We start from the raw sequence: 25,377 nt of genomic DNA, 5'->3' as shown, positions 1-25,377 counted from the left end.
ATCAGAATTCTTTATTTCCTTAGTGCAAACTTTTCCTTCACTTTGGGCAATTTGATTAAACTTACCAAAGTAACTGAGGGGGGAGAACTTGGTCCTTCAATGTTTTTGTTCACTAGATTTGTTTCTTTATTCTTGTAGTTTTAGCTCATACAACTTCCTTTTGGATTAGTTTCTGTAATTGGAAGCTGGGTGCTGAGTTGCAGTGGTGTGAGTGCTGTTTTCAAAGTCAACTTCAAGAAAGAAAAGAGTTAAGGGAGTTTTCTCTTTAATCTTCTAAAAGCCCCTGCTAGATATACAAGTGTGAGATCAATTCAGTATATTTGAAGGGCCATACATCTTCCACTGTCAATTCCACATTTGCTTTAAAACTTTCAACTGGAGAACACACGTTATTTGTTAAATCTTTCCAGGCAAAATTTAATTATTTATTTGGTATTCTACATAAGGGAGAGCACTAATGTGATTAATTTTTGTGTATGGTAGATTAAGCATGAAGCAAAGTTCAGTTCTCATTACAGTGTGAGTTTTGGATTTACTTAGTTCATATAATCTGATGTTTTCAGAGCTCAAAATAAACCTTTTCATTAAAAGAGAAGGAAATGGGACATGATCTTGAAGCCCTTAATCAACCTTGTTGACTTCAATAGGGAGTTTTGGCTGATTAAGGACTGCAGAATAGTGCCTCTTTGTTACACAATTGGTTTTGTGTGTGCAATTGATTTAGATAACTTTGCATCTGGTCCTCTTTTCATGTTTCCAGCTGAGCTGCTGCAAAGTAGAATTCATTTAGGTGCTCACTTCTTAAAGAATCAGACAAATAAATCAGAGATGTAAATGTAGTAGCGACTGTCAGAGAGACCACAGAAGTTTGTTAGTTGAGTGAAGGAAGAGATGGTGTTGGTGGGGATATTGATTGAGAGAGACATGCTCAGCTAAAACAGCGAAGAGTAGCAGTATAAAAGCCAAAGAAAAAGGCACTGGTTCAGATATTGAAATGTATATTATTATTCTTGTCATTATTTGTATTGCAGTTGTGCCTAGGTGTCCCAGTTGTGAACCAGGATTTTACTTTGCTAGGCACCGTACAAACACAGGACCAAAAGATGGCCCATGTCCCAAAGAGCTTTGTGAATGTTTAGACAGACACCTTACAAAGGACCGATGTTACTTACATTGCTGTACTATTGCCAGAACGTTACTTCGTAGTGTAGAAAAGCCTTCACGCTAGCACATAGCCAAGAAACGCTCTGTCAGTTTACGACTTCATCTTTTCTGGTGCTATTGCTAGAATACCTGACAGTGAACATACACAGATGGAGTCCAACCAGCTTCACAGCCCATCAGAGCCACTTGCCCAGCTTCAAAGCCTGTGGCTGTAAAAATAGTTTGGTTTTGCTTTTAAAATTCTGAAAAAATAAAATAAATAACTAAAGCTTGCCCATGTTTAGCATAGTAGCTGCACAGCAGCAACCTTCGCTTGAAGAGATACTTTCAATGTAAGCCCCTTTACTATAGAACTCACTTTTGGGGGAAGGGGCACATCTTTTGGACTGACATTTCTCAATTTTGATATTGGCTCATGGGAATTTGGGGGGGAAAGTCTGGGTAAATTCAATTTAGCCTCTCCAAGTGTGAAAAGGCCCTTATACCCCACACCATGAAACCCAAAGCCCGTTTATTATAAAACAAAAAGACAATAATGTTGCCTGAAGGCTGGAGTCTTTGAAAAGTGAGAAGCAATTTCCATTAAGAAATAGTGGAGTAGATACTGCATCTGAGCTGGTACATGTTGGTGTAGCTCCATGAACTCCAATGGAGCAATCTGATTTACGCTAGCTGAGAATCTGGTCCAATAAAGGTATTCACATTTGAAAATTGCATCATGCACACACACATGTGGTTTGAGATCTTCAGAGCAATGGGGGGTGAGGGGGAGATTTGGATGCTGGAGTCCTTTTACTATTGTGCTGAATAGAGATGGCTCTATGGTAAGTGCTTTCCTGAATCGGGGCCGTAGAGGGCAATGTGTTTATTAACTAAATTCAAACTCAACTATCTAATTTATTTAGGAAAAGAGACATGCAAAATTCCAAAAAGAGATGATTAATATGAACATAAATAGCATTTGCAATTCAATTAGCTGGTATAAAATTACAAAGGCTATCAATCTGCATGATTGAGGGCAGAAATTGGTCTGAAGTAGGAGGTCAAATTTACCACATTGTATAATACACCTATTTTCAAGATTACTGCCATTAATGACAACCAGGCATCCAAATGCCTCTGAAAGAAAATCATAGCCTAGACATACAACTTTTAACAGTTTTCCAAGGTGTGGCACTCCAGATATATACAGGCAAATGTAAATCTCATTGATTGCATCACACATCTGTAACTACATCTTGGGTATCCCACAATAAAATAAACATGACCCTATGCATTTCCAGGTATAGTACATAATAGTTAGCACACAATGTTAAGGTTCCATTATATACCATTGTCTTGTATTTGACTGCTCTCTCTGACAGACATATACATTTGTGTCTGTATTTGAGTGTCTCATATCCAATAAAAATACGTGCAATTATTTGAATGGGCTGTCACAATTTTCCTTTATCTAGTTCTTTTTACACTTCAAGCAACAAGCAGATGCAGAAGAGAAAGTCCACTATATTAATGCAATGGTAGGGTTGAGAATTTGAATGCATAAAAATCAGAGTATTCCAAGTTATGGTTTCCAAGGCAACCATTACTCAGTAATACTTCACATAAATATGAAGGCATAGAATTTAACAGCGTATAATCTGATACACTGCCCCACCTAGGCAGCTCCAAGCAAATATGAAGTTTAAAAACACAAAGAAGAGGGATAACATATGTACAAAGAACTATGTTATGGTTGCTGTGGGAACCATAACTGTGATTTTCTTAATTTTGTGTCTTAACACTCTCAACTATATTGTTACTATATTTTTTGCACTGAAAAATGTAATGCACAGCTTTAAAATGTGAATTAAAATAAATATAATTCTTGACAGGCTTGTCTTCGCTATGAAACTTACCCATTGCTGACAACGGGTGCAGCTCTGAGAAGGTTTTAACTACTGTTACTCAAATGGTGCCGTGTGCAGTGCATCCTTGTCTACACTTACCGCTAAGATGTTCAGTATCAATTCAGCTGCATCCATTCCTGACACCAGTAGTCAACAATGGGTTATTTTTGCAGTATAGACTAGGCTTTAGGTGACCTGATACATTAACTACTAGCTCTCCCTCTAGTCTGTCACTCAAGAGTCACATGCCTATCACAAACTGGTAAAATAAATAGTGCTATTCTACAATTGTACAAACATTATTGAGCATAGTGCTTTCCTTTTTAGCCCTGATTCAGGAAAGTACCCCAGTTCAGGACAGCAGTTAAGCAGGTGCTCAAATCTGACTTTCAGTGGGAGGTAGGTGCCTTTGAAAATCTACAATGACTTTAGTGAGTGTTAAGCACATGCTTTAAATCAAGCACATGCTCAAGTGCTGTCCTGATGAGGGATGCGCTCCAGCCTAACTGCATGGTTGAATCAGAGTCATAGGCGCCCTTGCATTATATGTGTGTGTGTATAGACTAGACTTTATAAAAAATATATATGGCATTAAAGTCAACTGTACCATAAGGCTGGAAAGTATTTTATATGGGGATTTTGGTGACAAACTAAACCAGTAGCTTCCAACCTTTTCATACTACTGTACCCATTTCAGGGGTCTGATTTGCCTTGCGTAACTCAAGTTTCACTCCACTTAAAAACTACTTGTTTACAAAATCAGACATAAAAATACAAAACTGTCACAGAACATTACTGAAAAATTGCTTACTTTCTCATTTTTACTATATAATTATAAATTAAATCAATTGGAATATAAATATTGTACTTATTTTTCAATGTATAGTATATAGAGCAGTATAAACAAGTCACTGTCTTTATAAAATTTTAGTTTTATAAATTTTATAAATTTTACTTTGAACTGACTAAACTGCTTCTTATGTAGCCTGTTGTAAAACTAGGTATCTATCTAGATGAGTTGATGTATCCCCATGGGGTGTGTGTACCAAGGGTTGAGAACCACTGACCTAAACCACAAAAATGGAATGTGAATAGTGTATACGTATTACCAGAACACAGAAACACAATTCAGTCAGTGACCACATTCAAATTTTACAGCATAAAATCTAACCACAATTTCTCACTTTCTCTGCGTGAGGTAATCTATTGGGTGAAATCCTGGCCTGAGTGAAGTCAGTGACAAAACTCCCATTGACTTCAGTAGGGAAAAGATTTCATCCTATATATTTGAAAGTTCACACACAAGCAAGTGAACCTGATTTAGGGGGCTATAGTTTATTGCTTGTTGAAGGAATTGTTTCCGTTTAGTTGGAATTTATACTTTTTGTTACAATGCATGCTGTTGGTTTGGTTATAGACATCACCTTAAAATAATTATGATGAATCAGATAAAAAATTTATTGTATAATTGTGTGACCTGTCAACTTGTTGATTCATTCTATTCACATTTATATAATGGAACAGTGATTCTGCACATGCTATGAGCTTTGAAAGGTTAGCTACATCTACCTCTGACAGGGTTGTTTAAATAATGTGTGTGTATACATAAAAGTGCCCCAAAATAATAACCGGTCTTTTTTACAGTCTCACAAAGGAAGGTCAAGCAGGTAAAAATAAGTAAAAGACCCTGTAATTATCAAGCTGGAACTTAGATGAAGTTTCACCTAAAACTCCCCCCTTTGAACAGGCTGTTCTGCTGGAAGGGCTGAGTGCAGCCAGGAGCAAACTGCTGTAGCAGGACATAGAGGGGTAATGACATATGGAAGGGGCGTTGTCTGTCGGACTCGAGTACCAGGAAGAGGAGTAAGGCAGAGAGCAGAATCCAGGTGGGCACGCAGGCTGGGGGCATCAATAGACGCCGCTACCCAGGCTGGTCGCTAGAGGGCGTCGGAGCATCAGCTGACCTAGAGCCGGAGCGTGTCAGCAGCTGTGATGGGGATTCCCCCCGCGAGGCGATCGCCTCTGCCCGGGCAGGGAGGCTCCAGGGACGCCCCTTCTGCTGCGGTCTCGGCTGGACCTGGCCCCAGCTGCTGCAGCAGCTGCGAACCCCGCTGTGAGTTGCAGCCGGTCCCGAGGGATCCCTGGGACCGGCCCCACAGGGAGGAGGCTGCTGGGTGTGGTTGGCAGGGACGTTGCTCCCAGTTCTGCTGAGCTATAGCTGCACCTTCTGCACGCGTGTGTGTTGACTAGAGCTGGGGCCAAACCACACCTCTGGATCCAAACACCCCTGAGCTTTGAGGAGCGGGGGCGGGATGTACAAGCCCCCCTCGCCTATGAAGTTTGGAGAATCCCAGCACCCCCCAGTCCAGGCCACTATAGAAGGGTGTGAAAGCCAGCTCTGGCTCTGCGAGCCCATCTCTAGTGTTGCAGATGCTTAGCTAGTTCAGGTGTCAGGGGAGCAAAAGCACCGTTCCCTTGGATTGGGCCTTGTGACGGCTTTGCCAGTAGTGCCCAGGGAATATTAATGAAATACAGTCCAGCCCAGCGCCCATGCCTCTGCTCCTAGGTGTGAACGGGGGGCTGGGCCTCCTAGGAGGGGTCAAGTGTTGTGCAGCCCCAGTCAGTTGACTGACCTCCTCAGGGCTGGATGTGCTCTAAAGGCAGGATGCACTGTTACCTGGCCGGTACATATTGTTTGTTTTGTATGGGTCTCTGCAGACAGAGCTACTTTCCAGTTCATCTGGGGCAGCGGAACCCATGGATCTGGCTCTGCTCCTGCAGCCTGGCCAGACAAAACAGACTTTGGCCAGGAAATGAGACTATCTGCTACTTTCTCCCTCGACCTTCCTTCTTTTTTCCTCCCCAACTTTCTGTCCTGTCCCTTTACCTCTTACTTTGTCATCCTCCCTGTGTCCAGCACAGGTCCTCCAATGTAATGAAATGTTATGTCTGCCAAGCTCCTGCGATGACACTGTTGGATGTTATGGTAGATCACCAAGACATGGAAATCACAATGGTGCTCTGGCTGATGAGTCAGAAATGTATGCAATGCAGGGCCCTTTAAGAGGCTGCCTGGGGCTAAGGCAGCCACTGATGGCAGCAGCACCAAAGAAGAGGTCCAGGTGAGCGTAAAATAAAGTGCCCTTTACTTGAATACTGGATGGATAGAGACCTAGTATGTTCCATATGAGAAAGTTTCCTCGATGTTTAGCTCTGCTATGCCACTAGCTTCCCCACCTTACTGTGTACTGTGATTTCTTTTATGTGAATTATCTCTTAATAATTACTAAGACTGAAGTATTCAGCCAGCAAAGCAAAATGCCTTCCCTGCACCTCTAGAGAATACAAACATCTCTCTCCTGGATTGACCATTGTGACTCTGAGCTTATTGCCTTTATGATGCTTGAAATGTATTAGTTTATAGTGTATTTATCATATTTTAATTTGGTTCTGTGAGCTTCTCTCTCATTTTCTGCAAATTATCAAAATTGTAGTGGGAAGCTCATTTTCTTTTATACTGATTTTAGCTTTTGCTCATTTCCCTGTAAGGAAGAATGAGAGTTAATATGTCAGTCACAGTCCAGAGGGACTCTGTTGATGGACAACTGGGACATATTGCTGCAGAACTGCACAGTAATGTTAAAAGACTATTTTGCTTCTATGCACTTACACAGTGGCTGTAAATCGTTGGGGTTGCCTTACCTGGGATATTAACTACAGAGAATTTCCCTGGAAACTAAGAGACAAGAGAAATCGTAAAGATGCAAAATATTTTACAGCTTTATTCTAATATAAATAATTGTGCAAATCTGTAACTAACAAGCTTTTAAATAACCTAGGCAGCTGTTTCTGGTTTGGTCTTCTGTTAATTACTATGAAAAACTGCTGTTTATTGCTGTTGTGTTTGCTAGTTGATGGGGGCACGCATCATTTGCTGACTCCTGGTACAAATTTTCCTCGGTACATCATGTGTTATAATAAACATTTAGCAGATGCTTGGATGAGATTGTTTAATTTACAGTGGAAGCTTTATGGGATCATTAAGTTTCAGTGAAGAAGATAAAAGTAACAGAATTCTTGCCAAGCATATTGGCCAACAGGGTTTGGCTTTACATGATGATCAAAGACATGAAAAATACTTTGTTTTATAAGGTCTAGAATATAGTACAAATGAAGTATGGTTAAAAGAAGAGAGAGAAACAGGATTAGCGTAACTAGGATGCAGTTCACTATGGGGGAGCGTTATTAGGAAGAATAAGTGTCTGCAAAATCTGTCATGTTTTTAAGATTGGTATTGACATTCTGGGTTCAGTTTCACATCTATGGAAGCAGCTGTAGTCAGTTTGCGGCCGCTGTGCTACAACTTATTTTTATGCAATTTTTCACATGTACAAAATACATGTATAGTGTTTGGAAATAACTGTACACATGGGAATTGGCACCACAGAGCGCTGTTTGAATGAGCAGATACCTTGTAGAAGGTACTGTAGCTTCCCTTTTCTGCCTTTAGGAATAGATGGGGTACACTGGAGGGTGCCTCTGGCTTTTCTTTTAAGTTAATTGCCACTTACTTAGCTGCCATTAAATTTCAATTCCACTTGTGGGCATGCTGACTTTAATGGCCATCCTAACGTTCAGATCTTTTAAGAGGTTCAAAGGAAAATAATTTTCCATTGTAAATTTTGCTTTATTGTTATAAAGGCTCACGCACAATTTACCTGTTTTTTAAAACCTTGCTGTCTTCAAGACGAAAGAATTGAAACCCACAACTGTATTGTGAATTAGCATCCTGGTTTCCGAACAGTGGGGGCCGGTGTGATGGAAATCACTTCAGTCAAAGCCACCTTCTCTGGCAAAAATGAGGCACGTTGTGTTCCTCAGTTACAAGGATAATGTACGAAGCTGGTGTCTTTTTATTTGTGACTTTTGTCTTTGTTATAACTGCAATTTAAAATGTCCGGTGTAGCTTATAATTAGAAATGAGAGGCTAAAATCTCATCTCTTTGCTTTAAACAAACCATTCATTACAAATCCAAAGTGTCCATGTAAAGACAGGAGAGAGACATTTAAAATACAGTTTTTAGTGTGATTCATGCATTAAATATTGACCATTATGGGCCATTTCTGAAATGGTGTACAGTGCATCAAGTAAAGCCAAGTGCCCCTACAGGGAAACCACTTTGGGTGGGATTTATGAATACTATGTGTTAGTAGACCACATTCAGCTGTCTCTCTAAAAGAGATGACACACTGCTAGATGGGCCAGAGTTAGCTAAAACAATACCTTAATTTCTCACTCTAAATACTTCAGACACATATCAAATCTCAAAGCTAAAAATAAAGTGGAAACCCAAGTTGAAATCCAAATGCTTGGTAATGTTGACTGCAGTGGAAATTTTGCCCAAGAAAGGATTGCACCCTATGTGATCAGTCATTGAACATCCCCAACGGACGTGCCCTCACCCCGCTGCCCATATCTGATTCGTGCGTGAGATTAAATCATTGCACTGGCTAATGGCTTGTCGTGATCGAAGTCTTTGATTTATCTGTATTATGATTCTTGGTTTCTGTATTTGTAAAGGAGAATAGTTAAGGTTTCTTGTTGTTAAGGGCTAACACATTCGGTACTTCCTGATTTGGTAAAAAAATCATTCAACACTCAGAAGTGTAACGACTCAGCAGAATGCCATTTATGCTTCAAGATCCTGTTTTACCAACACGACTTAGTAACCAAGGGAAGCTAATGAGCTTTCTATGGCTTAGACGTTAAGGTCATGACTAAACTGGACTTTTACCCATGAGTATAGATCTGTTAGTGCATATCCCTAGCATAGGGGTAAGCTACAAACTGCCCTCCAGCAGTGTAAATTATGTCTACCTTTAGGGGGGTTTGCTGATTCAGTTAAACTAGTGGATAAAAGCCCACTGTAGAAAATGTAGCACCATAATCCAAAGCCATCAAGGTATGTGCTCAAGGTACTGGCAGGGAATGTAGGACAGAACTCAGTGGTATGGGGAAGGACATGAGTTATTTTGTTCAGTACTTCGTATGGGTTTGCTACAAAATATACAAATGGAGGGGGTTGGGAGGAGAAGGAGAGGTTCATACAATAATTGCACAGAGGCTTTGCGATAAGAGAGAGACAGAAACCAGTTTCAGAGCTACTGGAGCTTTGTAGGAAATGTCTGAACACCAAGTATGGGAGGGGAGAAAATAAATGTGTTTTAATGAAAAGTCAGAGGGTGAAATTCTGTCACCGTTGAAGTCAATGACAAAAATCCCATTGTCTTCACAGGGACTAGAATTTCTCCCAGAATGAATATAGAAAAAGAGAAGTCAACCCATTTTGTATTTACAAACCTTCCAAGAGAATTAACTGATCGTCTTAGACCCTCTGTATGCTGACATATTTGCCCTCATCAGGGTGTCACATGCAGTGCGAGAGAGCAGAGACGCTAATAATCTTTTTGGACAAGATCAGGAGAGATAACAGACAACCTTAGGAAAAGTCAGTTTAGTCTTTACTATTGAAGCTGAGATTTATGCTTGTGTGCAGCAGCTTTGCAATTGTACTTTTCAATATGCTTCTATTGTTGTAGTTTAGCTAATGGAAAGTAGTTTTTGACTATCAAAAGTGAGCCCCTGTAGATGATTCGTATGCGTGAGAATGCCATCTGACGTCCTCAGAGAGAGAGCTACCTCCTGTCATCTGCTGGAGATAGGTAAAATGTGATGTGAGTGGCATCCTCCTTACTTCTCAAGAATAAGGAGAGACACTGTGGGCTCGACTCCTAAGAGGTGTCACTGAAAAGGCAGTGGGCACATCTGCTGTAAAAACCATCAGATAACAGTAATCATCAAGGTGGATGAAACATCGGGCATCTTCTAATTATTTCTAGAATAAAATGTAAGTAATCTGATCAGAGACTGTACTATCTCGAGGCCTTAAACTATTTATTGAAAGTAACTCAAGTGTGGTGCATCTAGTGCTGTCTTTTTGTAGGACTATTATTTCCCATTTCATTCTTGGGAGCAATTTATTTACTGGAGACCCTGGCTGAATAATTTCCAAAATCTTTCAGTTCTGTCATAATGTGGTACAAGAGGCTTTATTTTCCCATCTATGATCTTTAGTTCATACTGCAGAAAAACAACATACTGTGCTTGTTCTTATGTCAAGTCACAATTTCTTATGGCAAGTTTCTTTGAAAATATTTTCCTGATCTCAATCAGATTTGCTGCCTACTTTTCAGATGTTATTTTTGTACAAAAATATTTACTCCTCTCTAGAGTGACAGAGACCTGTTGATAATACTATTTGAGTACCTTTTAAGAAATACAAATTAAAAAAAAGCTAAATGACTCGAGATGCATTTTTAAATTACAGATGAACGGTGAATGTGAGGAATGTAGATATAAAAATTTGTAAAGAGAGCTTTTGAGTTTGCAGTGGAAAACTCCTTGGCTTGAGTGCTCCAGCATTACTATTATTTGCCTGTGTTGCTTTTAGTGTTCTAGGTTATGCTGGGTTCGTAAAACAAACCTTTGTTTGTATGTGTTGCTACTGGCAGCGTTATCAATGTATCCACTCATTTTCCAGTTCCTCATCTTTATATTCTTTAACTTTCTAGTGACACGATATAGTCAGGTCTTGCCAGCCTTGTTCACTTCTGTTTATCTCAAGAAGAGTATTTGCAGAGCAAGGCACTACTCAACCTCTGTCAGACTGGCGAAGTCTGTGCCAAAGTCTGTTCAAAGAGAAAGCATGATTGATACAGGAGACAATGATGCCATTGCAATATGCGCACTGTAGCAAACAACTTTATAGGTTGCCTAAAATACTGGTTCGTATTGACTTGGTTTTTTATTACCTTCTTAGGTATAACACATATCATTGTACATAAACAGTTACTGGACAGTCTATTTAATAAGCCTCTGTTGGAATGAAATTACATTGCACTTTAATATGCCTTGGTAATGCTTTATTGTGGAGGTAGTTGTACTTAGTAACCCATTTAGCAGTTGAATAACTCTTTAATGCTGCTTTATACACTCCTAACTCCTGGCTATCACACTATCAGGCATGAGTATTAATTCTGTGAAAGGTACTAGTTCTGTTTCTGTGGTTGGATTGGAGTTTTGAGTGAAACGGCTAGGAGAGAATTTTCAGGATTTGATCCGCTGGAAATGCATTCACTGGTCTTGCAGGTAAAGCAAGACAGAAAGAAAATGGGTGCAGTGAAAGCTTCATATTAATTCCACCACAAAATATCTGAGCTACACTTTTAAAACACAGCGTGTCACAATGTGTGTTTACAGAATAACCAAAGGATTTGTTAAGTCTTCTGCAGGATCAGTGTCCAGTGGCTTTAGAAAGATGTGAGAACATTAAGGAGAGAGTTGCCCTAAAATTGTCCCAGAAGCTGTTGCCAGGAAAGTTGAGTATAAAAGAATCCTTTTATCGATCATGGTTTTCTTGGCTCAGGGATGGTATAAGTTAGACCAGAAATTAAATGGCTGTAAGCTGATTATTATGTGACCTGGTAATGAAGAACTATAATGGTTTTTAAAGCAGATATAATTACTGTAAGTGGGCAAATATATCTGTACTAATAACGATAACCAACTCAGATTTCAGTGAGAACAAATAAGATGGAAATTAGATCACATGCCTCTATTTGGAGGCACAGTTAGTGTACACCTAAAGGCTTTTTGCTAAGTTAAGGGTCAAGTCACACCCTTCTTAAGACCTTATGCTGCCATATATGGGTTAAAATATAGGAGCTGACCTCCGTGAAAAGTGATGTAGTAGGTATTGCTGTGATCTGCATGCAGGGCAGTTAGAGTTACACTCACTTTGTTTCTCACAACAAAATCCTTCACTGACAGCCACAAGCTGCAGGTATCTTGACGTGCCAGCTACATAGCTGCCTACACATAGTAAAGGCCCTCTAATGCAAAGGGGTGAAAGGGCATATGCAAGTTTACAGCAGAGGCAGCTGAGCCCCTTGCAGTGAGAGACAAGCACACACCCACTGGTAAGGGTTGGGCTCTGTGCTCCTCGGGGCACTTCCAGATGGAGGTGCTAAGCATCAGTTAGGGCTGTCTAAGGCAGCTCCAGCAGTACAGTCTGTGATGTATTACGATATGGTGTGTGGCTAGAGTGTCCTACTGTACGTTCCCCTATGCTCACTGTTCACATCATCTACTCCACACTTTATTGCTTGTTACTAAATAGCATGTAGATAATTTCCCTCCCCCTGGTTATATTTTGCAGGGAAGTCTTAGGCCCTGATCCAGCAAAACACAGTCACGTGCATGACTTTAAGCACCTGAACAGTCCCATTGACTTCAAAGTGCTTTATGTTTACTAATTAGTGAATTCCCTTCCCTTTCTTAATGGATACATGGCTGGGAAGTTCAGAACATTTTTCTGTTCTAATATGGGTTCATGGTATGAAAAAGATTGAAAGCCACTGGTATAAAGGAAAGATTAAGACTAGGGGTAAAATCCTGCCTTCATTTAAGTCAATGGTAAAACTTCCGTAGACTTTACTGGGATCCAGATTTCACTCTAGGAGCCTACAACTCCATAATCACAAACTCCTAAAATTGACATTGACTCTCTGAATGCCTTGGGCAAATCTCTTTGCCCCTGTTTCTTTATTTGTAAGAGGCTCCTGATAATTCATCTCACTTAAAAGGGTGAGGATCAAGTAGTTAAAGGAATGTATGTAGAGCACTTTGCCGATGGTAAGTGCTACAGAAATAATGCCATCTTATACTCTGCATATATCTCCCTAGTTTCATATGTAGACTGAGTTTAGTATGTACGTTTGTTACTGCTGTTTCCTATTTAGCACCAGATATCCAGTTGGTATAAACGGATTGCTCCACTGAAGTCACTGGAGTTAAACCAGTTTACACCTGCTGAACTATGCAGCACATAGAGGTTGAAACCAACACAGACATTCTCTGAAAGAGGTATTCGTTCCCAGGTGTCTGGCTGCAGGTCTCGCCCACATGCTCAGCATCTAGGTGATCTCCATATTTGGGGTTGAGAAGGAATTTTCTCCCAGCTCAGATTTGGCAGAGACCTTGGAGGTTTTTTTGGCTTCCTCTGCATCATGGGGAATGGGTTACTTGCAGGTTTGAACTAGAGTAAATGGTGAATTTTCTATAACTTGAAGTAGTTAAATCAAGAATTGAGGACTTTAGTTACTCAGCCAGAAGTTACGGGTCTATTACAGGAGTGGGTGGTGAGATTCTGTGGCCTGCGATGTGCAGGAGGTCAGACTAGATGATCATAATGGTCCCTTCTGGCCTTAAAGTCTGAAAGTCTATGGCATCACATTTAGGATCTGATTCTGTATTCCTTGTGCATTGAAAACTCCTACTGAAGTTCATGGATATTTTGGGTGCTGAAGGGGTGCAAGATCTGGCATATGCCATAATAATTCTGCCAAGACTGGTATGTTGTGCACAAACAATGAGAAAGGACAGGAAGGGAAGAAGATGAATAGAAAGCTATTCTATATGACCTAGTTTCAGGTGATAATGTGAGTTGTGCTATACCATTTATTTCTTGTTAAGTGTGAAAATAAAAAATGAGGAGAGTGTTATGAAATTAAGGTTAAAAGCATTTCAAAACTCAAAGTTTTTGTGTTCTTTGTAAGTGGATTTATTTTGTTTATAAAGATCAGTAACTGCTTTTTTATTATTCGTATTGCTTTTCATGAAGAGAGAAAAGGATCTGATTTCTAGCATTCATTAAATGGCTAGTTCTGCAAAACTCTTGCTCTAATAATTTTTAAAAAATGGAACAGTTTAATTTTTTTCCTTACCTGTGTTACCGATGATATTCTAGATTAAGACTGAAAGAATTTTTAAGTCTCTCTCATTATTTTTTATGTTTTTTTTATTATTAATTGATCCGGTCTGAATCAAGCTCACTCTCTGGCCTGTATGCAGTAGGAAACTGCTGTTGTGTTTGGGTTGGAAATGTAACTAAGCTGTGTCCACTTGGTATGGCACACTGTCTCACTCTAGTGTGGCTGGATTATTTGTAGAGGTGGTTGAACCTGCTACAGGTGTGGCTGACTGAGCTGAGGCTGGGTCTACACTATAAATGTACGTTTGTACTATGTTGCTCGGGGGTGTGGATTTTCCACACCACTGAGTGACGCAGTTATACTGACCTAACTTCTGGTGTAGAGAGCACTATGTCGATGGGAGGGCTTCTCCCACCAACATAGCTACCACCTCTCACGGAGGTGGATTAACTACGCCAACAGGAGAAGCCCTCCCATTGGTATAGTAGTGTTACAGCGGGGCAGCTGCACCTGTGCAGTATTTTAAATGTAGATTTGCCCTGAGTCTTTTAGCTCAGGCAATAGAGGCTCCAAGGGTGAATCCCTGATGCCCACTCAGAGACATGGCATTGCACAAAGATTGCAAGGTGAGACTCGAAGCATTTACAAGACATGTACTAGCTAGAGGACTAAACCTTTAGCTGAAGGCTGATTGAAAATATTAGGGAAAAGTGGGGCCTCAGTGGAATGCAAGGGAAAATACCCTCTTCATCAAGGCCTAAGGGCAGCATCTGGTGAGAATCTAAGTGACATCTCCCTTCAGCTGTTCGGGGGGCTGCTGTCCTTGTGTCCTGATAGAGATTTCCATTTGTTATGATGTCTTGATTAAACTAGATTCTCTCCCTGCTCCTTGACTCATGGCTGTTGGGAGGAGGAAGCTCTCCATCCTTTGTTTGGCTGCTGTAGGGAATGAACTTCTCTGGCCTTGACTTCTGCTGGGGTCGAGACACTCTCTCCCTTTTCCCCATCCCCACCTGACTGCTAGAAAAGGGGGAAGCTTCTCCTCTCTCTAAGTTTACATGCCCATCACCTTGGTGTATTTATTGGTCTGTTCCCATCCTCTTCGTGGAGGTTTTTAGAAGCAACAGCTGAGGGAAAGTGAGAAGATGTGTCTTGGTTTTCTTGCTCCCCCATAGTTCTGGGAAGTACATGTGAAAATGGCAAAGAGTCGTTCACTGCTGCTGGAAGTGCTCTGTGGAGGATGGCCAGGGAGTGAAGCGGTGGAGAGAGACTTTGTGGTCTAGCTCCCCATTCTGCAGCTGAACAATACAAAACTCCAAGCATTTGCACCAGTCGCTATTTGGCATCAGTGAAACCAATGAGAATCTTTTCAGTTTTTCTCTGCTGCTCTTGCTGCTCATTCCTGTCTAGAGCAAGAGAAGCACCAAGGCGTCCCAGGGTAGGGGAGGCTCTGAGGCTGCGGAATTGTTGCGGAGTGGCTCCAGCGCAGTAGTTTGGCTCCTGCAGGACTCCTACCCCCTCTATGGCTTATTTATGTGGGCTGCATACTAGGGGCTCATTTTAGCCCTACGGAAGTAAAGGGCCATTTGCAAGGGTTGAAGCAGAAAGAAAAGTGAGGAAGGTTGAAAAGGAGGAATCTCCTTTGTCAGAATCCCACCAACTTTTATTTGTCACAGACACCCTATAGGTGTTGTTCCTGTCTCTAGAGTTATAACCCTCCTGCGAGGTGGTGCTGGCAGCAAAAAGGCTTGGGTTCAATATCTCCGGGTTCCTCTTCACTGTACAAAACAGAACGAGTTCGAGCCCCGACCCAGGAATCTGGGAAGATTTAACCACCACCTCTAAAAGGCAGTACCTCCCCACTTGCAAGCACTGAGTCTGTGTATAACAAAAGAAAACCTTTATTAAAAAGGAAAAGGAACCCAGCATTAATTTGGGAAAACACCACTACCACAACGCAAAGCAAGTGACTAAGCAAACACTCATTCCATAGGACGCTGCGTGGTGTCTTTTGCCTCGTCCAATGAATGTCCTTATAACACACCACTCCCCTTTCCATTCCTTACACCCCTTGGTTGTCCCTTGGTCAGTGAAGACCCAGAGTTCAGAGATGCGTTCACATGGGTTCACCTCCCACCCCTGACAGTCAGGGAGTAGGCAGGCCATTGAGCAACTTCGCTGCTGCTGCCACTGCCACCTCTGGAACTGGCTCGCTGCTGCTGCTGTTTTCTCTGCTACCACTTTCTGCTCACTGCCACCTCTGGCATGGTTATCTCTGCCACCAGTCAGCTGTGCTACTGTCACTGCTGCTGCTTGCCACTCACTGCCATGTCCGCAATGTCGTGTTCTGGATTTCCACCTCTTAGCCCAGCGCTTAGCGATTTCACTGGGTAGTGGGGTACCTCACTGCTAGTGCTGTCTCTGTGTTGTTTTTTACTTCAGCACTGTTTCTGCACCTGTTCTAAGGCTTAGCCCATAGATTTGCTCATCAGTGATTTCAGCTCTAATAATCACTGAACAGAAACCAGGACTTTCAATTGAGTCCAATCAGCCCTGTCTTTAAACACTGGGAAAGGGAAATGGTGTCTGTGACTCTTTTTAAGCAGGACCTATGCACCCTCTCACTTTCACTGGGATTTGGCATCTGTACCCCCTGCTTACCAAGTGGGATTTGGTTACGGTGACCTCGTAAATCAAGGCAAGTGAAATACAGTTCTGCTGCCCTTTACTCATACAGTAACGATAACATTTCATTACCCCAGCACTCAATGCTTAAGTGAATTGTAACCCAACACCAGCCAAAATTGATCACTTTGGCAGAGTATCTCCATCTGCTGAACACAAGCAGAGTAGATATGTTTATGCAGATATGGTTTGGTCCTGAAGTCTTTTCCCCAGTTCGTCACTAGATGTCAGATGAGAGCTCATTCAGACTCTGCTTACATAGGCGTGTCTGTGGCCCGCAGCACCAGTGTATTTGAATGACTCAAACATTAACATAGTTACCCTGACAGAACCCTTGTGAAGTAGAGCAGTGCTATTATCCTTATTTTACTGATGGGAAACTGAGGCACAGAGTGGTTCAGTAACTTGCCCAAGGCCGCACAGAGTATGTGGCAGAGCCAGGAACTGGAATTCAGGTCTGTGGCCCACTCCAGGTCCAACACCACAAGACATCCTTTCATCTTAAAAACTTTGAATTATATTTTTAATTATTTAAAAAAAGCTGAAAGTTTGGGCTTACGCCGTCTGGTAATGTCCCTTTTTAATTTCTGTTTTGGAGAAGCTGCGTGCTGGGAAGGAATGATGGCTACCAATATTTCATAGCAATGAGGACACACTTTCAGGATATATAGTAGCTGCTGTGGAAATAATCTACTATTTATGAAGAGATTTAAAGCCATTTGTCTCACACACATTATTTACTTTCAGTCCTGATCTCAGATGTATTAAACATCCGTTCTGAGTACAATACTCTAAAGAACTATAAGAAGACAGTCAATTTAGGTAAATAGCAGTGCCTCTTTCTCGACTAAAAAATGGTTCTGTATTATATCACTGGCAAAGCCCAATAACTTAATTTCTCTTTCTCTTTCATTTTTCTTTTGTTGTGAGTTTTTTTTTTTCCTCCTTGCAGGGAGGGGGTGAGAAAGGTGATTCTTTTGTTAATAGCACAAAGGGTCAGTCAGGTCTTTTGTGTGGGATTTGTTTTTCAGTTTTTAATCATGTCCTCATTTTCCTCCTTTTTAGAATTGAATTTGTTATTGTGACTGCAAACTTCCCCCCTTACATTGTAATCCACCATAAATTCTTAATAACCTTGAGAACCTTGGCATTTTCCAGACTGCCATCCAAATGGATGCAGGATGTTTAGGATGGCAGTTTAAATCATGTAATGTGCACATTTAGTCTGTCCTTCTTAAAGTACAGTATGCTTTTTCTAGCTGACAGTAAAGCCATGTGCCCATAGTGGTAAACAACATTTGAGGTTAGGAAGCATCCTTGCTTATTGTTTGAAAAGGCAGATTTCTGGATGGAGTAGAGGGGGGAAAGCCAAGCTACTGCTGAGCATCATTGCTTTCAGACTAGGAGAGGGCATGATTATTATTATTATTTGTATTCACGTAGTGCCCAGGGGCCCTAGTCATGGACTAGGGTGGGGCAAGGAATAGAACACACAGGCAGAATGAACAGCATGATGGCAGCAAAGGTCGTGTTATTTCCATGATTATTTGGGGGTGAGTGACAGGGAGGGTTCCTTAGGAGGAGGATCTGCGGAATGGAAAGAAAAGGGAAGGGAGGAGAGGGGAGAAGAACGGAGCAGGGCGGGGGTGACACTCGTGGGGGAAGTATAGAAGAAGCGGAGAACTGCAGCAAACAGCCCATCAATGCAGGACAGAAAAAGTCACAGAACAGTCTGTAGTCTTGACTGGAATGTCCAGAGGTCTCTGCTTTGGCTGCTTCTGTTCTGACAGGTTAGGAAGAACTGTTTGTGTTCAATCCTATCCATCTGGATTCAAATGTTACATTATTTAAAGTGGGGGTAAGGTCACTTTCACCAGTAAATTGGTGTTTTAAAATGGCATTTAAAAGAAAGTATATAACAAAGAACCTTGAATTGGGGTTTTCTTAATGACTTTGGGATCTGATCCAAAGCCCACTGAAGTCAAAGGGAGTCTTTCCATACACTCTAGTGAGCTATGCATCAGCCCTTGGTGGTGACCTTATGTAGTTGTTACAACAAACCAGAAAGTTTATATACACAGTATAGACAGCTTGGTTTTAATTGGATGATTTGATGGGGCAAGGGTAGGGCTACCACTATGGCCAAAAGGACTAATGAGATCTTTGGATGCATAAACAAGAAGACTCTCGAGTAGGAGTAGACAGATTGTTTTGTCTCTGTATTTGGCACTGGTGAGACTGCTGCTGGAATACTGTGTCCACAATTCAAGAAGGACATGGCCGGTGCTACCATTTAGGCCAACTAGGCAGTTGCCTGGGGCGCTAAAAAGTGACGCCCCTAATTTTTTTTAAAGCCTTTCAGCGGCCGCTGCGCTGGGAGGGAGAGGGAGTCTGAGCTGCCGGAGGCAGCCCAGGGGTTCCCCTGGGTCAGCGCGCCGCCGCCGGCAGCCAGCCCAGGGGTTCCCCTGGGTCAGCGCGCTGCCGGCAGCCCAGGGTTTTGGGCTGCTGGCGGCGCGCTGACCCAAGGGAACCTGTGGGCTGCCTGCCAGCAGCTCAGATTCCCTCTCCCTCCCGGCACAGTGGGCGCTCCATCCCAGGCGATTCTTCTTATTGCCGGTGGTGGCGCCAGCGGCTGTGTATAGCTCCGCAGCTCTGCTTAGCACACCTGGCATGAGCCTGGTGACAGGCATGACAGCAGGGCTTCTGGAGCAGAGGTGAGCAGGGGTGGGGAGGTGCCGCATGGCTCCCCGGGGGGGGGAGCTGCCATGGGAGGGTGCCTCGGGGAGGGGAGCTGCCACAGGGGGGCGCCTCAGGGCAGAGCTGCCGCAGGGCTTGGGGTGGGGGGGTGCATGGTGGCAGTTTCGCCTGGGGCGTGAAACTTCCTTGCACCAGTCCTGAAGAAGGATGTTGATAATTTGGAAAGGGTTCAGAGACGAGCCACAAGGGTAACTGAAAGATTAGAAAACATGCCTCATAGTGCCAGACTCAAGAAGCTTGATCTATTTAGTTTAACAGAGAGAAGGTTAAGGGGTGACTTGATGACAGCCTATAAGTACCTATCAGGGAACAAATATTTGATAATGGGCTTTTCTATCTAGCAGAAAAAGATATAACGATCCAATGGCTGGAAGTTGAACACAGACAAAATCAGACTGGAGATAAGGGGGGCATTTTTAACAGTGAGGGTAATTAACCATTGGAACAATTTACCAAAGGGTCATGGTGGATTCTCCATCACTAGCACTTTTAAAATCAAGATGGATCCCTAGGAATTATTTTGGAGGAGTCCTATGGCCTGTGTTATGCAGGAGGGCAAAGTAGATGGTCACAGATTACAAGGCCAGAAGGGACCGCTATCAGTCTATCCCTTTGGACGTGGAGTTTTTTTAAAGGCTCTCTGGGCAACTTTAAACAGCTCAGCATGGCACGATACTGAATCATCAGTATCACATTAGTGAGCATTGACACTGCTGTCACTGCTACTAGCAGCACAGTAACCTGCTAGCACCCCAGAATTTACCATCTCCTCTTTAAACCTTTTTCCTGATTCTAAAAAGATGTTTTGACGTACTCGGAAAAGGAAAAGAAATTAAGCCTCATTACCAACCTCTATAGCTGTGTCCTTAGCGCCTTTTGAGATGGGAACTTCTCCATCAACCCTTGCTGCCACCCATGTGCAGGCCATTTTAACACTTATAGTGATGTTGGTTAAGGGTGTGATTTAAAAAAAAAAAATTTTTTTTATGGACACAGCTTTTCTGGTGTCTGAAAAGTGGTAGCATCTTGTTGCCTTCCTCTTCTTATAAAGAGAACTCTGATCAATTCTCTTCCATGACCACTGGGAATAGGACAAGTAGTAATTGGCTTAATCTGCCTCAAGGGAGATTTAGGCTTAGATATTGGGAAAAACTTTCTAACTATACGGGGAGTTAAATTCTGGAATAGGCTTCAAAAGGAAGTTGTGGAATCCCCATCAGTGGATGAATTTAAGAACAGGTTGGACAAACACCTGTCAGGGATGATCTAAGTTTACTTTGTTCTGCTTCAGTGCAGAGGGCTGGATTTGATGAATTTCCAAGGTCCCTTCCATCCCAACATTTCTATGATTTTGACACGGCTCCTATTTCTGGCTACATCCCCGCTCAGAGCAACATAGTGGGGAGCTGGAGATTGGAACCAACAAGGATGCAAGGAAAGTGACAGAGGAGAGTGGTACTGATCAGGGACCTGTGAATGAGGGGATAAGTTTGCTGCTGAAACCCCAACTTCAGGAGGGAAGAAGAATATCCACTCTCTCAAACTCTGGGATGGGAAAGAAGAGAATCAGTTGGTGCAAGAATCCTGGGCCTGTTGAACCAGGCCTGATGAAGGGGAGAAGAACGTTACCATCAAGTCCTTTGTGTTAAATTACTCTTTGGAGTCTGGACTGTGGAAGGATGGGATTGGTGTACAGAGTTGGGAGGCTGGCATGAGATCCAGAATGGAGAAATGGGGTGGGGGGGGGTGCAGGAAGTAGTAGCTAAGTCCTCTCCACCTCTCTGCTATCAAGTCAGGCCATCCCTGATGACTGAGCACCTATATTATATAAATCAGGAATGGACCATAGCTGCTACATTAATTCATCTTGCTGTGCTTGGCAGCTGTTGGAACAAATCTCGGAGCCTTTATTTCTAGTTTCTACCTAATCTGTTGCTGTGTCTGCAGTAAATTGGATAATAAAACTTGAAAAAAGGCCTCCCCTAAAGACTTTTTGTTTGTAAAGTGACAAGAGCTGTTTTTCCTCTCCCTCTTGTCCTGACATTTCATTCCGCAAGTGTATTTCTGAAGATCTGTTATTCAGTCTCCGAACTTTGCTGGTTAATAGAAAGTCAAGTCAGTTTTCTTCCAAATCAACGTTTTCTTTACACAACAGTTTACTCTGGAGAGCTGCAAATTATGAGGGAAAGATAAAAACCCATGAAGGACCTCAGGGTGTATAGCACTTGGATTCTTTTGAAACTTCACAGAACTCATAAGTTTATAAGCCCTGCCCTTAAGGGTGGGATTCCTGTGTTGAATTAACATCCACATGGGTATTGTTGTTGTGCTATACACAATAATAACGCTGTGACTGTGTCCATTTGTTTAGGCTTTCTCTGACAGAAATCTTTCTTTCTGTAACAGAAGGATGTGTTAAGGACTGTAGTGCCCTAATCATGTGTAATGTTAACAGACACCAGTCATCAGCAAGCAGGATTGAATCTGAGGCCTCTGGAACTAAGTGCATGAGCCTCTATTGTGTGAACTAAAAGCCACCTGGCTTTTAACCAAGGCTGTAGCAGACTCATCAATCTCTAGATGGTCTAGGTGCCCCTAAAGACAGAGCACCACCCCAAGCAGACATGGGTTATGTATTTCCCCAGCTTAAGGAAGCATATCCCAAGCTTCAGAGACTTCCCAGTCCATATTCCGGATAAGTCCCTACTTGTAACACTGACAGACCCTGGTTGTCAGCAGGCAGGATCTAGCCTGAGACCGCTGGAGCTACATGCATCAGCCTCTACTGCAGGGGTTGGCAACCTTTCAGAAGTGGTGTGCCAAGTCTTCTTTTATTCACTCTAATTTAAGGTTTTGTGTGCCAGTAATACATTTTAACATTTTTTAGAAGATCTCTTTCTATGTCATAATATGTAACTAAACTATTGTATGTGTAACCCTTCTGCTCCTCTGAGTTGGCAGCAACAAGGGCCGGGTTCAGTATCCAAGGGTTCCGTTTCAATAACCCAATGCCAAACCAGCTCGAGCCCCCACCCAGTGACCTGGGAAAATCTTACACACACCCCTACGCGCCTCAAAGAGGCAATGCTTCCCCTCGCGCAAGCACAGAGTCTCAGTGTAGCAGAAAAGGTTTAATACATGAGATAAACAACAAACACAAAATTGGGAAAACACCTCAACTGGAGTTCCTAGACCAAACCGTGAGCAAAGACCCACCCCAGGAAATTGGGCTGTGTCCTCTTTCCTGGGCTCTTGAGTCCAGCAACCCCCAAATCACCCACAGTCCCAAAAGTCCCACAATCCAAAAGTATCTGTCCTGGGTCAGTGCAGCCCCAAAGTTTGAGAGTCTATCTGCAGACGTCCCTCCCCCCAGCCTGGGTAGAAAGGGGCACCTTACGTGGTCCGGGGCCAAATGACCTGCCTCTCCGTGGGTTCTGCTCCTGCCTTCTCCACGAACTGCTCCACTTTACAAGCCGCTCCACTCTGCTCCTCCAGCCGTCCTCACAAACTGCTCCGCTCCACCAGCTGGTCTGCTCCACCAGCTGTCCTATGAGCTGCTCCAGTTGTCCCTGCAAACTGCTCGGCTCCGCTCGCTTTGTGGGCTGCTCCAGCCGTCCCACAGCTACTCCGCTCTGCCAGCCACTCTGCTCCACCAGCTGTCCCGTGATCCGCTCCAGCCGTCCTCACAAACTGCTCCACTCCGCCAGCTGCTCTGTTCCACAGTATAGCTTCAGGCTCCCCCACTAGTTAGCACAGTACTCAGTGCTCTCAGCTCTTTAGTGATTTCAGCTCTTTAGTGATTTTAGCTCATAGTAGGGAAGCCCCAGTGCTAGTGCACCATTAGCCAAAAGTGAGTTCAGCTCAGTAACCTGTATCTGGATTCTTAAGGGAATAAAAAAAATCAACTCTGACATTCCACAGTGGAGAGAGGAGGATGTGCAATTGGTGTTCCAGGCCCTCACAAGGGGCCCATACCATCAGGTACACACACCAGTCCCCAACCTCTCTACCTTCATGGGGTTTTGGAACCCATGTCCCATGTTTAGCAAGTACCACCCAACTGAGGTTGAGTCATCTCTGTCACAAAGCAGTCCCACAGCTCCCCATTCACACAATCAAGGTGACAAACTTTTTTTTTTCTGCTCCAATAACAAAGAAATTGGGGATCCCAGAGCTGTTAAAATAACCATCCCAGTCTGTTGTGGGCTTATGCTAAGTGGAGGGTGGATGCCAATGCAAGTCTTTCCCCATTCTTTGAAATTCTTGGAATTCTTTCCACATTCCCTACAATTCACCACCAGATGTCAGGGTAGCGCTCATCCTGACTCTGCTTACATATGTAAAGTAAATAAGGTTTTAAAAATGTTTAAGAAGCTTCATTTAAAATTAAATGAAAATGCAAAGCCCCTCAGACTGGTGGTGGGGACCCGGGTGGCATGAGTGCCACTGAAAATTAGCTCGTGTGCCACCTTCGGCACCCGTGCCATAGGTGGCCTACCCCTGCTCTACTGCATGAGCTTCCATGACTGTAGCAGACTCATTGATCTCTAGGTGCCACTAGAGGGGGATAGAGAGCCACGCCAAGCAGGCATGGGTTACAGGGTTGTGGCAACAAGCTCCTGTAAGTTGTGGAACAAAAAGCTCTTTACATTAACTAAAGTAAATAAAATGTCAAATGTTATGTGGACTATAGCACTGGGGACATGCTACAGCCAGGCGTATTTTTAAAAAAGTGATCATTCTCAGGAGGGATAGTGCTTCTATATAAAGATAATAATCTGCCAGTCCTTGTAAATAGTATGACCCAGCCAGACTGTTGCTCCTTTGTCAAAGAACAAGGAGGTGAAGAGGAGTGGAAAAGCCCAGCTTTAAAATGTTGGGTACATGGATTATATCCCATTAAAATAAATTTTGAATGGACAAACAGTTGTATTTTGTGGTTCTGGTGATTAGGCAGGACCTCAGTAGTGTCGCTCAATGGAATGAATTCCCAAGTGCCTGTTCTTTGTTTTTTATGGATTTACTTGGACATCAGAAGACTTGGCTCAGCTTCTGGGGTAACTCTCAATATATATTGTAGGGTGAGTTCGTGAATGTCTTTGCTGAGCCTTTTAGGCGTGCATGTATGTGTTTGGGGAGAGGTGGTGGCTTAGGAAATGGAGTGTTGCTGCTGTGCACTAAATACATCTTGAAGCTATAGGACAGGGCACAGAAGAGGAGGGAAAAAGGTGTGGTGGTAGGTGTACTGGGTCTAGATCAGCAGTGGGAGAATAGCTTAAAATTCACTTGTTAGCCAGGTCCTCATCTTGGTGCCATTGCATCTGTATTTATTTATTTTTCAGTAATCATTGGCTTTATTTCATGGCATAGAATATTTTGGGTTGATGTCGAGCCTTTTCACTGAAGCTCTTCTCATGTAAACTACTAAAATAGTTTTGAAAGTGGGGAGTATATATTGGCCATCAGTGTGTAGTCTTGTTCATGGAATATATACGCTAACCAGAGAGGCTTGACCACACCCTTTTGCCAGAAAACTATGCCTCCTTTATACTGTGGAGTATCCAGATAGCATAGCCAGATCACCCTCCTATCCCTTTCTTGAATGCTAAATGCCCGCCCTGGTGGAAACACCTGATGGGCTCCTTCGTTTGGTTTCAGTTGGCTTCACCTGAAAATCCGGTAACCTAAGCAACTGGTTACCCTGTTATCATTTCATCTCTGTTCCTATTTTCCAGTTGGAACCAGTAGGGAGCTGTTGAACATTTTCTGCTGTGATTTCCACTAGGACTGCTGCGGGTGGGTGGTTTTGGGAAATGGAAGCAAGAGGTTCCATAAATCCTCTCTTCCCTCCTCTTGGCTGTTAATGGCATTCCAATGTGCACTTTGTTTTTGGTGATATGTCCATGCCTTTTGGTGTTAACTAAGGAGCTCCAATTTAAGGGTGAATACAGTGGGCCATATTCATTGGTAGTATAATTCCACTGAAGTTAACTGAATTACACCTGAACTGTATTTGACCCAGGCTGTACTGAGAATTTTAGGTAATTCT

At 42.7% G+C, this 25,377-nt stretch overlaps 1 protein-coding gene across 6 annotated transcripts in view; it reads left to right on the top strand.

Annotated features, from left to right (window-relative positions):
• The window catches only part of CPNE4 (copine 4), a 433,913-nt gene that overhangs the window by 100,229 nt on the left and 308,307 nt on the right, over positions 1-25,377 (top strand). The window contains exon 1 of one of the 6 annotated variants that reach the window (XM_050938447.1): positions 5,143-5,166. The exons of 4 other annotated variants lie outside the window; for them this stretch is intronic. The gene's annotated coding sequence lies outside the window, so the exon portion shown is untranslated. Of the gene's footprint in view, positions 1-5,142; positions 5,167-9,877; positions 9,962-25,377 lie in introns of those variants that run through there. One more of the 6 variants, XM_050938445.1, reaches the window with a different exon arrangement.

This window comes from Gopherus flavomarginatus, chromosome 2 (assembly GCF_025201925.1).
Source record: "Gopherus flavomarginatus isolate rGopFla2 chromosome 2, rGopFla2.mat.asm, whole genome shotgun sequence".
NCBI lineage: Eukaryota > Metazoa > Chordata > Testudines > Testudinidae > Gopherus > Gopherus flavomarginatus.
Note: the sequence above shows the minus strand (reverse complement) of the source record. Positions and strands in the feature narration are given on the sequence as shown.